The sequence below is a fragment of the Lontra canadensis genome, unplaced genomic scaffold (assembly GCF_010015895.1).
Source record: "Lontra canadensis isolate GAN:19392208 unplaced genomic scaffold, GSC_riverotter_1.0 scaffold108, whole genome shotgun sequence".
Lineage (NCBI taxonomy): Eukaryota > Metazoa > Chordata > Mammalia > Carnivora > Mustelidae > Lontra > Lontra canadensis.
The window spans coordinates 6,257,750-6,270,110 of record NW_022631102.1 but is presented as its reverse complement, the minus strand read 5'-3'; positions in this window follow the sequence as shown (position 1 = coordinate 6,270,110).

The following is a 12,361-nucleotide window of genomic DNA, read 5'->3' as shown; positions in this document are numbered from 1 at the left end:
AAGGTTAGGTACTGGGACTTAGGGCTTCAGCATGATTTTTTTTTCTTTTTCTTTTTTTCTTTTTTTCTTTCTTTCTTTTTTTTTTTTTTTTTTTTTTTTTTTTTTTGAGAGAGAGAGAGAGAGAGAACGAGCAGGAGAAGAGGCAAAGGGAGAGGCAGAGGGAAAGAGTCTCAAGCAGACCCCCCGTTGAACACAGAGCCCAAAGCAAAGTCAGTCTCATGACGCTGAGATCATGACCTAAGCAGAAAAGAGTCAGAAGCCCATCTGACTGAGCCACCTGGGCGCCCTTCAACACAAATTTTTAGAGGCCACTTTTCTCCCCATCACAGCAGCTTACAGCATGCTTACCATGGGCTCCTTGCAACCCTCTACTGAGTCCACCTGGCCCCTGTCACGTGCCACCGAGCAGGTGCTGACTTTTGGCCAAATTCTTCATTTCTGTTGTACCTGAGGCCCACGTCTTTATTTTTATTTTTTTATTTATTTATTTATTTATTTTTTTTAATTTATTCCTTTGACAGACAGAGATCACAAGTAGGCAGAGAGGCAGGCAGAGAGAGAGAGGAGGAAGCAGGCTCCCTGCCAAGCAGAGAGCCCGATGCGGGACTCGATCCCAGGACCCTGACTGAGATCATGACCTGAGCCGAAGGCAGAGGCTTAACCCACTGAGCCACCCAGGCGCCCAAGGCCCACGTCTTTAAAGCAATGATCAGCTGCAAGGTCTGAAGTGGTTGGTGGCTGCAAGTCCATGTTGAGTAGTCCTTTCAGGTCTGGTGGTGGCCCGCAGGGCACCTGATGGATAGGGAACGTGCCCTTCCTCACTTCTGGTCCATCCGCCTCCAGCTCCTGCTCGGAGAGGAAGCGGGGAGATGTGCTGCTCTTTCATGTGGTACCCGGGAGAAGGGTGAGGAGGGGGAGGTTTCGAGGGAGCATGGCTTTGGTGGGGGAAGGTGACAAGAGGGGTTGTGACAGGTGGGGCCTGAGGCGCCATCTATGGAGAGATGTCCAGGAGGCAGTGGGGAAAGGAGACTGGTGTGTTCACGGATGCCCTCCAAACCAGAGTCTCCTCACGTTTTTCAGAACCTCGTCAGGATGCTACTTTGTTAGAACTTCATGTACCTTGGTAATTCCCCCCAATGTAAGGTGCAATTAGGAAGCATTCCGCATATTCACAGAGTAAAGATTTTGTGGCAAAACATAGCTTCTCAGTGTTTTATTTTAGAAGAAAAATGTTCCTTTGTGTGTTACTCTTATGAACAGCAAGACCGAGTTTTTTTCTCTACCAAAATGCCAGTTAAATTACATTTTGATAATTTTCTCAATGTGTCAGCTGCCAACAGCACTTTAAATAATAAGAATCGGATCCCTCCTAAATAAGGCGGTAATTTTATTAAAAAATGCTGGAGGCCCCAGAGCTCAGGGTCTATGGAACTGAACTGCAGGCTTGTTGCAAGGTTCACAAAATCCTGAGAACGCGGATACAAATGGACCTCACGTTGGTGGGGATCCGCCGTGTACTACCGTCCTCATAAGGGAGGAGTGCACAGCTCTTTGGAAGTTACGAGGGACATTCACATGGTCCTTATTTGGGAATCTCTGAACTCCATGTGATCAGGTAGGAAATCGAAGCTTAAGGAGAAGACAGAACTCATCCAGGGTGGTGTAGAGAGTCAGTGGTCCAAGTAGAAGTAGTCACAGCAGGGACACCCTGGGGTCCCATACTCCAGGGCCAAGTCTAGAGTCAGGGAGTAACCACAGCCAGGGCCCATGACGGGATGGCTCCAAAGGAGCACATGTTTTTGGATGGTGGAAATGGCCACCCACTGGCATTCATAAATGGGTGGGTTTTGTATAGCTCAAGTATCGAGGATCAGAAAAAAAAAAAAAAGTGCAAGTAGCAATTAGTCATGCCTATCTCCATGTGGCAGACCACACACTCAGTTTTTGAGCTAATTTCATGACCCGCATTACTATCACCAAACTCTATTGTCAAAGTCATTATCATCGTCCCTTTTACAGTTGAGGAAACTGGGGCCCAAACTACATATCAAATAAAACACATGCTACATTATTAATGTACGTTCACATGTAAATTAAAATGTAAATTAAATTTTCATTTTAATGTAAATGCACATATATATGTGTGTATTTATATATATAAATTATAATTGTATATACAAATTATATATATACACATATATGTTATATATGTGTATAAATGTACACATATATATTATATTCTGCTTGGCACATAGCAAAATATTTCCCAGGCTGAATGCATATATACTCTACATTCTTTACAGTAGATCACTGCGTATGTGTGTGTGTGTGTGGGTCTGTCTGTCTGTCTGTTTGGAAACACATTTCTAGGTCCCCATGGAGATGTCAAATGTCCTCTGTTCTGTTTTTTATTATACATCTAACTAAAAATAAAGGTTCGGAAGATAAGGAATCCAATTTACCTGGAATGAGGGATCAATGTAAGAACTTGTATGCATGGAAAATGTTTGGGGGGAATTTCCCTGATTCATTGAAAAATAATTTTTGTTAGAAAAAATCAAACTGATACATTTATACATATCTATCTATATCTATATCTATATAAAACAAAAACCATTTTTACCCAATATCTAGAATTCACAAATATCAATATTTCGCTATTTTTCACGTTGACTTTAAAAAACAGCCATTCACCTGCTCTGGAGAGAACCCAGGTTGACGTCCTCACTCTTCAACCCTCTTCCTCCACCTCCAAAAGTCTTCAGGGTTTTGAAATTTGTATTCTTTCATCCGTACTCTATACTTCTAGTATGCAGTACTTCCCTGTATCCATTTGTCGAATATTTGCAGAATTGTGGCTGAACTACCATACTGCATTTTAAAAAGCTTTCTAAAAAAACATGTATTCACAAAATATGCCAAACGTATACAAAGTACAGATCACAATATAATAGACACAGATATTTATATAATACAGACTTGACACGTGTGAATATTCTAGGTTTTTTTTTTCAAATATTTTTTTCTTGGAAGATATAAAACATTACAGATTTGGCTAATGGACCCACCCTCATCCACACAGGACCCCCTCCCCATATAATCCTATGCTTTTTCTTTCCTTCCCTGAGAAAATCTTTTCTAGATCTCTGTGTTACTCTTTTCTATTTTCTGCTTTTATTGTATGAAGGCAACTCTGAATTTACAGAATATTGTGTTGTGTGATTTTTTTTTAAAGATTTGTATTCCTGGTATCCTCATCTCTCTCTTCCTCCCTCACTCCTGCCCCCCGCCACCTCTACCTCTATCTCTCTTTATTGTTTGATTTTTGAAGATTGCCCATGTTGGTACATGATACTTTATTCATCTCAACTGCTTTTTAAAATTAAAAAATTTTTTTTTATTTGACAGAGATCATAAGCAGGCAGAGAGGCAGGAGGGGCGTGGGGTGGGGGAGCAGGCTCCCTGCTGAGCAGAAAGCCCGATGTGGGGCTCCATCCTAGGACCCTGAGATCATGACCTGAGTGGAAGGCAGAGGCTTAACCCACTGAGCCACCCGGGCGCCCCGTTAACTACTGTTTAACTACTGTTTAACTACTGTAACTACCCGCTCTCTGAATGGGCATGTAAGTTGTCTCCTTATTTTGTTCTATGACAACCAGAACTACAGCAAACATTCTTGCGCACATCTCCTTATATATATCCGTCAATGTTTATCTTGGCCAAGAATGCATCCGAAAGTGGAATTATAGATCATTGAGTACATATATCTCCATGTTACTGGGTTTTAACAAATGGCTCTTCAATGTGGTTGTGGAAATTTACACTTCTACTCACACTACCAGAGATGACTGTTTTCTCCATTTTCACACTGACAGTGAATACTGTCAGATTATTTCTAAAAGTGGTGATATGTTATTTTAATACTAAAACGTATATTTTTTCTGATTACTAGTGAGTCAGAGCATGTTTCTCTGATTGTTGGTCATTGAGATTTCTTCTATGAATTATCTTTTTTAAAAAAATATTTTATTTATTGGTTTGAGGAGACAGAGAGAGGGCACAAGCAAGGGGAGGGGCAGAGGGAGAGGCGGAGGGAGAAGCAGATTCCCTGCGGAGTGAGGAGCCTGCCCTGGGGCTCTATCCCTGCAACCAGAGATCATGAACTGAGCCAAGTCAGATGCTTAACTGACTGAGCCACACAGGTGCCACTTCCACGAATTATCTTTTATTTACTTTTATGAATTATCTTTTAAATAAAATATATTTTAAATATATCTTTTAAAAATCAACAATTTTCTATGATGCTATTTTTCTATCTCAGTGATTTGATAGAACGTGTATACATTTGCTTATATGGATTCTTTATATAACTTATATGTATCTATAATACATATATGTACATACATATGCATTGTTTATTTAATTTATATACTTTTAATTTGTATGCTCTGCGAATAACTTACCCTAATCTGCGGCCTATGTCTTAATGTTGCTTATAATGTATTTAAATCACAGAAGTCTTTATTCTCTGTATAATTATATTTAATTAATCTTTTCTCAGTTCTTTCAAGAGTGGTCTATGAATAGAAGCATATTTTAGTCTGTTTAAATTATCATTATTAATCTATCAATATTGAATAATAGTTTGGCTGAATATAGAATTCTAGATTATACAGTTTTCTACCCTTAAAACTTGGAAACACTTTGCTTTTTTTCCTCCTCCTCCTCTTCCACCCTTTTCCCCACTGCTTTTCTTCTTCTACTTCTTTTTTAGATTAGTTTATTTATTTTATTTTATTTTTTATTTGTATTTTTTAAAGATTATTTATTTATTTATTTATTTGACAGGCAGAGATCACAAGTAGGCAGAGAGGTAGGCAGAGAGAGAGGAGGAAGCAGGCTCCCCGCAGAGCAGAGAGCCCGATGCGGGGCTCGATCCCAAGACCCTGAGATCATGACCTGAGTGGAAGTCAAGAGTCCATGCTGAGCTAACCTAGCCACCCAGGCATCCTCTGCTTCTCTTCTTTCTCTTCTTCTTGATCTAATTAGGATTCCTTATCTAAAGTCCACATTTCCTTTTCTTGCAAAGCTGTGTAGGTATGGGTTTATTGTTTATCTTGTTCAAGATTCAATGTTCTTCCTTAAACCGAGGAATCGTATATTTATTAGGTTTGAGTCATTTTCATCTGTTCTTTCATTTTTGTTATTATTATTATTATTATTATTATTATTTTGATAATTCTGCCTATTCTCTCCCTCTGAAAATTCTCTTAAATATTTGTTGGACCTTCTAATTCTATAGTCTATGAGGCTGAATCTTTGGCTCATAATTTCCATCTCTTTCCACACTGAAGCTTTCAGGTCAGCCTCCCAGTTGACCCGCTCTTAAGCTGTCTAATCTGCCTTTAGGCTTTAAATATTTGGAGGGTTTTTTTAAAAAATAAGTGTGTGTATGTTTATGTGTAATGCAGGTTTTATATATATGTGTGTGTGTGTATGTGTATATGTTATATATATGTGTATATATATATATACATATATATATATATATATAATAACTATGTATACACACATGACTTATGTAGGTATCTCTATTTCTTCAAAAGAAAAAAAAGCATTGTGTTGATAGGGTGCCTGGGTGGCTCAGTCAGTGAAGTATCCAACTCTTAATTCCAGCTCAGGTCATGATCTCAGGGTCATGAGATCAAATCTCTTGTCAAGCTCTGAGCTCAGCATTATGATGTTTGAGATTCTCTCTCCTTCTCTCTCTCTGTCCCTCCTGCTTGTGCTCCCTCTCTTTGTCTAGTAAATGAATAAATCAATCTCTAAAAAATAAAAAAAAAATCATAGTGTTGATACTGTAATTCCAAGCAAATGCAACATAGATTAGAGTCCACTTTCCTTCTTCCCTGATTTGTGTCTCTTTTTCCATCAGGGGGAAATCTGTATCCTATTATATTCACTGTGTTTACTCATCGGCTCTAGTCTACCATACACAGAAAGCATTTTCAGAATTGCTTAGCCATAGCACTGTTAAAAGAAAACCTACTAACTAAAGTTCAAAATGTATTTACAACTTCTTTTACACACAGTTTACATATTTTGAGAAGAACAAATCTAAAGTGCCCAGATTGAGGTGTTTGGACAAATGAATGCACCCCTGTAAACCACACCACTATCAAGGATAGAACATTTCCATCTTCTCAGAATGTTCCCTGTGTTCCTTCCTAGTAAAGTCTCCCTTCTTGGTTCAAGCTGGAGGCAGTCCCTCTTCTGATTATTCACCAGAGGTGAGTTTTGCCTGTCCTGGAGTTTTGTACAAATGGAATCATAAAGTGTGTGGTTTTGTGGGCAGCTTTTTTCACTCAACGTAATGTCTGTGAGATTCATTTATGTTCTTGGATTTATCAACATTTATCAATATTTATTTATGAATTTATCATAATTAATTTAATTTAATTACTTGAATTTATTGTAATTTATTTATAATATTTATAATTTATGTTCTTGGATTTATCACGTATGATCCTGAATCTATTAATTCGTTTATATTCTTGACTTCATTCAGTTGTATTGCCAAATGATATCTTTGTATTGTTATTTTCTTTCTTTTTTTTTTTTTAAAGATTTTATTTATTTATTTGACAGACAGAGATCACAAGTAGGCAGAGAGGCAGGCAGAGAGAGAGGAGGAAGCAGGTTTCCCGCTGAGCAGGGAGCCCGATACGGGGCTTGATCTCAGGACCCTGGGATCATGACCTGAGGTAAAGGCAGAGGCCTTAATCCACTGAGCCACCCAGGTGCCCCATATTGTTATTTTCTGATTCACTTACCTGTTGTTCATTTGGGTTGTTTCAACTTTTTAGCTGTTATGAAGACAGTTGTTAGGGACATTTTTGTACAGATTTTTTTGAATGCATGAATCTTTATTTCTACTGGGCAAATAGCGAAGACTAGAAGTACAGGGTCAAAGGGTTGGTCTACAATTAAATTAATGTAAACTACCAAACTTTCTAAAAGGATAATGCCATTTTATATTTTCACTAACAGTATAAGAGATGTATGCTCCACATAATCACAACATTTGACTTTAATGATCATTATTATTTAGCTTTTCTAGAGGGTGTGGGGTGGCACCTTGCTGTAGTTTTCATTGCATTTTGCAGATGACAAATGCTGTGGAGAAATTTCCAGGTGCTTACTGGCAATTCTTCTGTCTCCCCTGGTGAAGTGTTCCTATCTTTTGCTCATTTTAAAACTCAGCTTGTTTTTCTTTTTGTTGTTGAGTTGTAGGAATTCTTTACTCTTTTATTCTGAAAACAAAAGTCCACTGTTAGGGGTGCCTGGGTGGCTCAGTGGGTTAAGCCTCTGCCTTCGGCTCAGGTCATGGTCTCAGGATCCTGGGGTGGAGCCCCGCATAGGGCTCTCTGCTCGGTGGGGAGCCTGCTTCCCGCCCCCCCCACCCCCGGCTGCCTCTCTGCCCACTTGCAATCTCTCTCTGTCAAAGAAATAAATAAAATCTTAAAAACAAAAAAGGTCACTGTTAGGTGTTTTGCAAACTTTCTTATTTACTTTTGTAAATGCGTCTCTGGATAAGCAGAATTTTTTTATTTTAATGAAGTGTATTTTTTTAACATATAGTGTATTATTTGCTTCAGGGGTACAGGTCTGTGATTCATCAGTCTTACACAATTCACAGCACTCACCACAGTGCATGCCCTCCCCAATGTCCATCTCCCCAGCATTCTTTGTCTTAAGAAAACATTGCCTACCTTCAGATCATAAAGATATTCTCCTATGTTTTCCTGTCTAAAAGTCTTTATAGTTTTAGCTTTTATGTTAAAGTTATTACTTTTTTGCATAGTATCAGGTAAGAGGTGAGGTTCATTTTTGTTCCCATGTGAATATCCAGTTTGTTGAAAATACTACATTCCTTATTTAATCCCTTTGACATTTTTGTTGAAACACTAACAGCCATGGAAATATGGTTCTTTTTCTCAATCTCGTACTCTGTCTCACTGATTTATTTGCCTATTCTTATGTCAACACCAGAGTCTTGTTGAACGTAGCTGTAAGTGAGACCTGAAGTCTAGTATGGCAAGTTCTCCTTCACCTCGGCTCTATTTCTTAAGTTCGCTTCAGTCATTTTAGCTTCTTCACATTCCCACATAACTTGCTTGTCAGTTTCTTCTAGATTTTTTTTTTACTTTCATTTATTTTTTTTCTAGCCACCTAGATTTATGATTAAACTAATCATAAATTTTATTTATGACTATATAATGATATATAATAAAATCATATATAATTATTAATAATATATAATTAATAATATATAATCAAATATGACTAAAATAGTGTTGAATCTATGGATCAATTTAGATAGAATTAATATCTTAATAATATTGAGTCTTTGATCCATGAACATGGTATATTACTGTATTGTGTTTAGGTCTTTTTAATTTCTCTCAGAGATTATCGTAGATATTAGCATACAGGATTTGCAAATTTTTGCTAAATTCCTTACTAAATATTTAATGTTTTTAAAATTAAATTTAAAAATTTTATTCTCCATTCTATATAAAGTTTATTATTGTATATTGATTTTATATTCTGAAACCTTATTAGTTCTAAGTACTTTGCTTGTTTACATGAAAGATTACTAAATATTTTCTAAATAAACAGTTGCCTGAAAAAAAAAGAGACAATTGTACTTTTTTTCCTCCCAAAGTTTGTCTTTTATTTATTTTGCTTGTTTACCTGACCAGGAACATATTTTTCTTTTCTTTTTTTTTTTTTTTTTCTTTCTGAACCTCTTTTTTTCCCCCCTCCCCCCCCCCCCCTCACGATTTGGGATCTCTTCTGATTTGGCTAAAGCATATTTTCCTGGGGTTGTTGCCACCCTTTTAGTATTTTACTTACTCCTTCATATACTCTTATCTGTCTTTTTTTTTAATTTAAATTTAATTAGCCAACACACCATTAGTTTCAGATGTAGTGCTCGATAATGTATCAGGTGTATATAACTCCCAGTGCTCATTGCATCACATGCCCCCCTTAATGCCCATCCCCCAATTACCCCTTTCCCCCACTCACCTCCTCTCCAGCAGCCCTCAGTTTGTTTCCTACACTTAAAGAGTCTCTCATGGTTTTTCTCCCTCTCTGATGACTTCCTATTCAGTTTTCCCTCCCTTCTCCTATGATCCTCTGTACTGTTTCTTATAGTCCACATATGAGTGAAATTATATGATAATTGTCTTTCTCTGATTGACTTATTTCACTAAGCATAATACCCTCCATTTCCATCTACCTCAATGTAAATGGTAAGTATTCATCCTTTCTGATGGCTGAGTAATATTCCATTGTGTGTGTGTGTGTGTGTGTGTGTGTGTGTGTATGTCACATCTTCTTTATCCATTCATCTGCGGATGGATATCTTGGCTTGTCCACAGTTTGATTATTGCTGCTATGAACATTGGGATGCAAGGGTCCCACGTTTGTTTTTTTTTTTTGGATAGATACCTAGTAGTGCAATTGCTGGGTCATAGGATAGCTATATTTTTAACCTCTTTTTTTTTTTTTTTTAAGAGTTTTAAAATTTATATGACAGAAAGGGAGAGAGAGAAAGTGAAAAACAGAAAGAGGGAGAGAGAGGGAAAGCACAAAGAGTGGGAGCAGCAGGCAGAGAGAGAGAGAAAGAGAGAGAAAGGGAGAAGCAGGCTCCCCACTGAGCAGCAAGCCCAACGTGGGGCTCAATCTCAGGACCCTGGGATCATGACCTGAGTTGAAGACAGATGCTTAACTGACTGAGCCACCAGGGGTCCCTATTTTTAACTTATTGAGGAACTTCCATACTGTTTTCCAGAGTGGCTGCACCAGCTTCCATTCCCACCAACAGTGTCAGAGGATTCCTCTTTCTCTGCATCCTCACCAACATTTGCTGTTTCCTGTTTTGTTAATTTTAGCCATTGTGACAGGTGTGAGGTGTTGTCTTGTTGTGGTTTAGATTTGCATTTCCCTGATGCCAATGGATGTGGAGCATTTTTTCATGTGTCTGTTGGGTCTTTGTCTGTCTTCTTTGGAGAAATGTCTGTTCGTGTCTTCTGCCCATTTCTTGACTGGATTATTTGTTTTTTGGGTGTTGAGTTTGATAAAGGAACATCTTTTCCTTGTTGCTCATGTCAAGGGAAAAAATTGAGTGTTTTTCCATTTAGTCTGATGTTAGTCACAGGCTATCCAACCAATCTTTTATCTGGTCAAGGGAGTTCTCTACTATCCCAATCTTGTGGAGAGATTTTATAATAAATGGGTGCTCAATTTTATCTGGTGCATTTTCTACCTATGGCTGATTTTCAAATGTTATATTATTCACTCCTGGGATTTAGTCAGGATGCTTATGATTTTTTAATATAGGATTAGATTAAATCTACTGATATTTTGTTAATGTTTAAAAACTTATGCTACATATAAATATTGGTTTATGATGTACTTTTAATATTATTGCCAAATTTTAGTATCTAGGTTTTGCCAGTCTTATAAAACAAGCTGGAAGTGGTCTTTGTTCTTATATTTACTGTAAGTGTTAATATGAGTTTGACATCACTTAATCATCAAATGTTTTATAGAACTCAAGAGTGAAACTATCTGGTCCTGGAGTTTTCTTTTTGGGAAGAACATTGTTTTGTTTTGTTTTGTTTTGTTTTTCTTAACAGATGTATTCGTATTTTCAATTTTGCCAAAATTTATCTAAATGTTATTACCTGTCTAAATTACCCATCATATTCTCTTAATAACCTTTAAAATCTCTAGGATACCTAGTAATATCCTTTCACCCATCCTTGATATTGCTAATTGGTCTTTTCCTCTCTTTCATTTTTTGGATCAGTTTTGCTAGGAGTTTATTGACTTCATTATTCATTTTAAAAAATAGCGTTGTCTTTGTTAATTTTATTTGATATCTGTTTTCCAATTTATTAATTTTTGCTTTTATCTGTATTTTATTTTTTGCCTATTTTGCATTTAATTTATTCTTTTTCTTCAACTTCTTCTGATGGAAACCTAGATCATAGATTGTAGATTTTTCTTCCATAATTTACTATAAGAAAAACATTTCAATTATATATAAATATTTAAATCATATATAATAATGTAATGTAAACATTTAAAACTATAATTTTCTATCTATACACTGCTTTAGTTGCATCCCATAAATTTTGTTAAATTGTGTTTTTATTACCTTTCAGTTAAATATATTTTCTTCTTTGACCCATAGATATTTAGAAATGTGTTACTTAATTTCTAGCTATTTGGGGCTTTGCTGAATACCTTCTAATATTGCCATCTAATTGTATTGTGACTACAAAATGTATTCCATATGGATCACTATTTTTTGGGAATTAATTTAGACTTTTTTTTTTTTTTAATTTTATTTTTTATAAACATATATTTTTTTCCCCAGGAGTACAGGTCTGTGAATCACCAGGTTTACATAGACTTATTTTTAAGCCCAGTATATGATCTATCTTGGTAAATAGTCCATGTATACTGTAGGAAAATATAATATCTGCAGTTTTGGGTATAATATTAAAAAATGTTGATTAGGTCAATGTGATTGATATTTTTATTAAGGTCATCTTTATTCTTACAAATATTTTATCTAGTTATTCTGTAATTCCTGTATTTTGAATTTGTTATAAGGCACTGATTAGATTTTTGTCTTCCTAATGAATTGACTCATTTTCAAATGCTTATCTTTTTTTTTTCCAGATAAAACTACTGATTTGGAGTCTGTTTTGTCTGATATTAACATAGCTATTGTACCTTTCTTACACTTGTTATTTTAATGGTATTTGCTTTTCAATTATTTTACTCATCCTATATGTGTCTTTGTATGTAAAGTTCATTGTCTAGACAATATATAATGCATCATGCTTTTATGTCCAATCTGGATATCTCTGTCCTTTATTTATTTATGTTTTTCTAATTAATACACTAATTTCTATTTAATGGAGTTATTGATACTGAAGTGTGATAATGACAGTAATAATTTATTTCATTATTATGACCCTCAAGGCTTGTCTATCATTTTCATTTCCAAATTATTTTAGAATTTTTCACATCATTGGTAATAATTAGTAAGTAATGATGAAGTAATCCTTAGGATGATGAAAGAGAAAAATATTTCATGTAGAAGAAAAACAAGATCATAAGATCTTATCATGTATCTTTAATTTATATTAATCCAATGGATCCATGTGCTAATTACAAGACAGGATGATTTTTACTCTTTAAGAGGCTTTGTTCTTTGGAAGATTGCTAAGGAAAAATAAAAGCCACCTAGTGTTAATTCTTCCAAATGGATACA